The following is a 5,777-nucleotide window of genomic DNA, read 5'->3' as shown; positions in this document are numbered from 1 at the left end:
CCTTGGAGGCGCATCTAAAAAAAGCTGATGAACAAAGCATGGTTGTATGATGAAGATAATGTCATTATTTGTCCATAAGTCTCCTCAGACACAGTTGTCCAATTAGGATTTTGGGTGTTAATACCATAATCCTACTCTCATGAGGCCTTACTCATGGTTTAGATCGAGGTACACTATTTTCTAATCTTAAACTTCTCACTCACGACTCTTGTTTATTTAACTATCACCCATTTATATGATATGTACATACTATCATCATCCACTTCTACTTGATCAACTCTCAAACAGTCAATCTTATGACTCTTAAAGATTAATAATTTACTTGAAAATCACCGATAGTTTACTTACTATAGATTTTCAAGCATTAGAATATATCAAATTGTCTCACGACTGTCTCTCACAATAGTAAAATCATATTTGAAATGCTAGCCATTTCTCAAAGGGTAGCTATAAATACTCAAATACTTTATAAAAAGATTTGCTATTTTTATTATTAAACATGTATTCAATTTAATTATTATGATGAAGAGAAGATGAAATGCAAGCTAATATATAAAAGTAACAAAAACATGTTTTGACTTTTTCATTGTGTTGTAACGAAGTATCATCAAGAACAAACAAAAACTATGAGAAAAATTGAGTTTATTGAACAAACACAAAAAAATCTTATTAGGATTTCACGAAAGAGAGAGAGGAGGAAAGAAGAAGGAGAAAAAGATGATTGGTTAGAATTGTTTTTCTATTCACTTACTCAATTAAGGTTCAAAGATTACAAGTGTATAACAACAATTAACTCCTCCCAACAACCTGAGAGAACTAGTTTATTTATAGACTACTAAGTTTAAGACCCCAATTTTGGCCCTAAGATCCATCATGGCATCATATCATATCATATCATTGCCTCAAGGATCATTGTGCACCTTTTGCTTCCCTCCTAGTGGGTGGGTATCTTGTGAGTGTGATTCTTGATCACCAGGCATGTTTAGCATTTGTATATCATTGCTTTTCATTTGTTTATTAACCAAAAGTACAAAAATATTGTCATCTAACCTTGTTACTTGCAGATGAAGCAAACTAGGTCAAAACAGTCAAATCATTCATTGAGCAATGGATGGTGGCCATTCTTGAAGAATTTGGGCACCATGATCATTCATCAAAAGTTCATTTGAGTTGTGATATCATTTGGAATCAAGATCTCAAGAGAAAGAGGCTTGGAATTCATCAAAGCATGGCTCAGTCAACCAAAACCCTAGCAAAGTCAACTGTGGTCAATTGTGCATTTAATCAGTGATTTGAGGGTGTGAGATGGTTGGAAAGGTCTCATTCATGTCCATACAAGCCTCATATAACATGTCAAACATCAACAATGAGGAATTGGAGGTCAAACAAAAAGTTTCCCAAAATAGCAAGGACCTGTAATTTTCAACTACCAAAAATGTAAAGTTCTTCTCGTCAAAATTACATCCTCAAGAAAGCTTCAAATAAATATTTGTCCAACATGAAAGTTGAAGGTCTTGCTCTTGCCTTTCCAAAAAGTCCAAGAACACTCATTTCTCATTTGTGGTTGGCAAGTTATGATCAAATCATTTTCAAGAAAAGTTGAACTTCAAGGAGGCATAACTCTTGAACCATTTGGCCAAATTGGGTGATTCTTTTTTGAGCAAATCCCATTTGACATGAGCTATCATAATGCATCACTACATTTCATCAAAAATCATCACATAAAAAGGTCATTTTTCAAGTGAACCATTTAAATTTTGGTGGGAAAAATAGTGAATTTGAAAAATACTCATGATTTTCATGCCAAACCACTTCCAATAGCTTCTAAACAGAAAATTGGATTTGCTTCAAAAGAGTTTCTACTGTTCCATTGGCTGCAGAAGCATAAGGGCATTTTGGCCAACTTGACATAAAGCTCATTTTTACTAATCCATTTGGTTTGTCTTAATCATGATTAAGAAGTTGGATTAACAGGACTATATAGCCTTAATCATAACATAAAATTGGGATCCACAATCACAATCTCAGATCAAAATCACAAATCACCAAAAATTCTCTCAATTTCTCTCAAACTTTTTTCACTTTTTCCGTCTAATTTCATCATTCTTTCTGCTTTCTCTTGTGCTAACCTTCATCTATAGGTGTGATTGAAGAACTGTTGAAGGCAAATTGTGGCAAATCGTGAAGAATCACCACTGTTGGAACCTTGCACCTTTCATGGCGTTTTGAGATTTCTTCGAGTTTAAGCATAACTGAGCTGAAGCATTGATTTCATTCATCTTCTCTTGCATCAATCAGCATCTGTTTTGCACTTTGGAGCCTTGAAGCAAGCTAATCAAGAATTGCATCATCACTAAGGTCAGAACTCGATCGATCCAATTCTTGAAATTACTATATGGATTTTGTAGATCTTGAAACGTAGAGTACTATGCAACTTAGATCTCTTAAAACCATGCAGTATTGATAAAGTTATGATGATTTGAACATTTGAATGTTAGAATTTCTTTGCTCGATCCGGTTGATATGTTTAGAATTAGGACAAATTGAAGCTAGATTAATGATGTGTGATGCATGACGGTTTGATCCATATGCGGTTTGCCAATTTCTGTGTGAATTTGTTCTTGATGATGATGAATGCTGAAGAACACGATGAGTTCTTCATATTTTCGTTTCTAGATCGCGCTCAGATCCATTTCGCCTTGCCTTGCATGTTGTTCCGTGTTTTTCTGCCATGTGACCAATTACGCGCTGCCACCTCACTTAATGAAACGCAGCGTTTCATTAAGTGAGCGTCTTAATTACGAAAATGCCATTCGCGCCATTTATTTCATTTTATTTTCTTAAATGTTTATTTCATTTTATCATGAAACTTCAAAAAATCATAAATAATTCATTCTTCATCCAAATTGATTGGGAATTTTTGCATTCATCTCCATTTTTCATCTAGTGTTTTATAGGCATGATAACAAAAGTTGTGCACGGCCTGTTTTTGCTTTGGTCTAATGGTTTTGTTCATGTATGCTTTTTGCCTATGTTTTACCATTTTGATTGTGAAATCTTGATGCTTGCTCCAAAATGCTTGAAATTTTATATGCATGATCTAGACTCATTCCTAGTCATTTTGATATATGGTTTGCTATTTTTGCATTTCTGGATTGTGAGATATGATGTGATCTTTGAAGGTGTGACAATGTATGTCATACCATTTCTTGTTCATGTTCTTGATTTTATTTTCCATGCTTATGCTATGCCAATTGCCCTGGATTTTTGCATGATTTTTGTTTAAGCATGACTTTTCCTGGAATTTATTGAGCCATTTTGGTATTGATATGCTTGTGTTCATTCTGTTTGCATCATTGAGTTCTCAACTTGCTTAGTTTGACATGTTTTGTTTATAAAATGATGTTGGTGCATAGTTTTGACATGAGACCAATTAGACTTTGTTCTTATTTGATTAATCTTGATTTTGATCAACTTTTAGGTTCTGTTTTAAATTTTTTCTCCTCCTTTGACCCTAGGCTTTGGCCTAAGGGTTCACTTCTCACATTTGAGTTGTTTTTCAGGATAAGGAGCAATTGCTTTAAGGAGATTAATTCAAGTTGATTGAGTTTGGTTTATTTGATTATCATGAACTAACTTGGTTTGTTTTGTAGGATGCTAACTCATTTGGTTTGAGTTTGTGCTTTGCACATGTGATTGATTGTGTTGACTGTTGGTTCATATCTTGTCTGTTTTGACTTTGTGATTGGTATACTGATTATATTTGATTGATTTCAGGTACCTTAGTCGCTATAGTTCCTTTGAGAACTTGCTATTGCTTTGCTTTGCTTAAGCATTGAGGTAGAATCTCTTGTCTCCATGTAGTCTGGAAGACCTGGATTGTTACTTAGCCAGGCAACTGTCTGAAGTCCTCCTTAAGAGGCAATGTTTGTGATTGTTTAACTTTGTCCCCAAGAAGGTAAAGACCTCATATGAGGCAATTGGTAGACAAAAGAGATATGTAGCCTATCTCCTACTATTCTGCGAGTCACTCACCTTGCTCACACCACATGTGTTGATGCATAGTGAGTAAAAACCCAAGATCTATCGAGTCTAACTTGTGGAGAGAGTTCCATCTTTCTAAACTCCCACACCTTCTGATATTCAATGCTCTCCCTGACCAGGGATAAGAGTGATGAGGCACACCCCTCATATCCTTTCATCTACTTCACCTTGGCTCTCAATGTCAAGGTTAAGAGCACCATTTACCCTATTCCAGTTGACTTTTTAGTTTAACCCTTTGATTGAGCCTAATTGTTTGGTTATAGTGGGTGCTAAATGACTTTGTTTGATTGATTGCTTGGTGCATTTGTACATGTTTGCTTGTTTGCCTTTGTGCACTTATCATCATAAATTGTTCATTAGTGCATGATCATCATTTCATATCCTTTTAGTTTGTTTGAGTTTACCCATTGAGGACAACTGTAAGTCCATTCATTGGCCATTGTTCCTATGATGTGGAAGGGATAAAGTGTAAGACCATCTCACTTGGCTACTCATGTCCATTGCTTAGTGCTTGTTTGTTTGTTGTATGTGAGGATGCAATTATAAGTCCATGTTGTTGGCTTTCGTATTCCTATGATCATCCTTTGGAGGTTGGTATAAGTCCAGATAGATTGGCATCTGACATCCATGTTTTGTTTTACCTTAGGAGATTGGTGTAAACCCATTTATTGGTATCCGGTATCCACCTTTGTTTGTGAGATTGGAGTAAGCCCATTTATTGGCATCCGGTATCATTGTGTGTTTTAGGAGATTGGTGTAAATCCATTTATTGGTATCCGATATCCGCTTTTGTTTGTGAGATTGGTATAAGTCCATTGATGGCATCCGGTATCACCTTGCTTTTATTTGCTTACTTGCTTTGTTGCCTCATTCCTAAGGACACATTTGAATCATCTTCTATATGATCTCAAGAGGTGAACCTTTCCAGGAAGTTTTACATTCCACCATCCATACCCTCTTTGTCCTAAACCTTTTCACACTTTGCTTTCAAAAACTTTGACTTGTTGTGCAAACATCTCCATGTCTTTTCAAATTAGAAACCTGGACCATAAGTCCTTGACTTTTCAAAACTTCACTTTTCATAACACTTCTTTGAATTGAACCTTAATCATACCTTGACCATATTTTGTGAATAATCATAATCAATTAACTTCACACATTCAATTGTTTTGTGGCTTTGCCCATTGTTAATATGTTTTCATACATTAGCCATAGGTTTCAATTACTATAGTGGTTGATGTAAATCTTACCTTATCCTTAGTGAGTCGATTGTAAGCCTTCCATACTTATTATAGGGTTAACCCCTCACTAGTATGTTGAAGCCGTCCTCGCATGGTGGATTGTTGGTTCGGGTTGAGTTTTCTCCCATTGGTAATGAAAAGCCTTAATGCTTGTGTTAAAATGAACTCACTAATTTTTGGAAATCTTTTAGCCGAACTACGACGTTTTGATCCTTACGTTTGATGGAAGGTACGTAGGCAACGGGTTCATCCGTTCAAACACAAAAATAGTAAAATTGTACATTCTTTTCTCATCTTCCCAATCATGTTTGCACAATGTGTCATAAACAAATAAACATTTTCTTACAACAAGTGTGAAAAGGGCTCCCTAGGAGTACCTAGGACGTGATGGGTGCCTAACACCTTCCCATTGCGTAATTTACCCCTTACCCAGACTCTCTGATCTTTTTATTGGTTTTCTACGTGTAAAACTTCTTAGGTTTTTGTTCGCTT

This window comes from Lathyrus oleraceus, chromosome 3 (assembly GCF_024323335.1).
Source record: "Lathyrus oleraceus cultivar Zhongwan6 chromosome 3, CAAS_Psat_ZW6_1.0, whole genome shotgun sequence".
NCBI lineage: Eukaryota > Viridiplantae > Streptophyta > Magnoliopsida > Fabales > Fabaceae > Lathyrus > Lathyrus oleraceus.
This window is presented reverse-complemented; position numbering follows the sequence as displayed.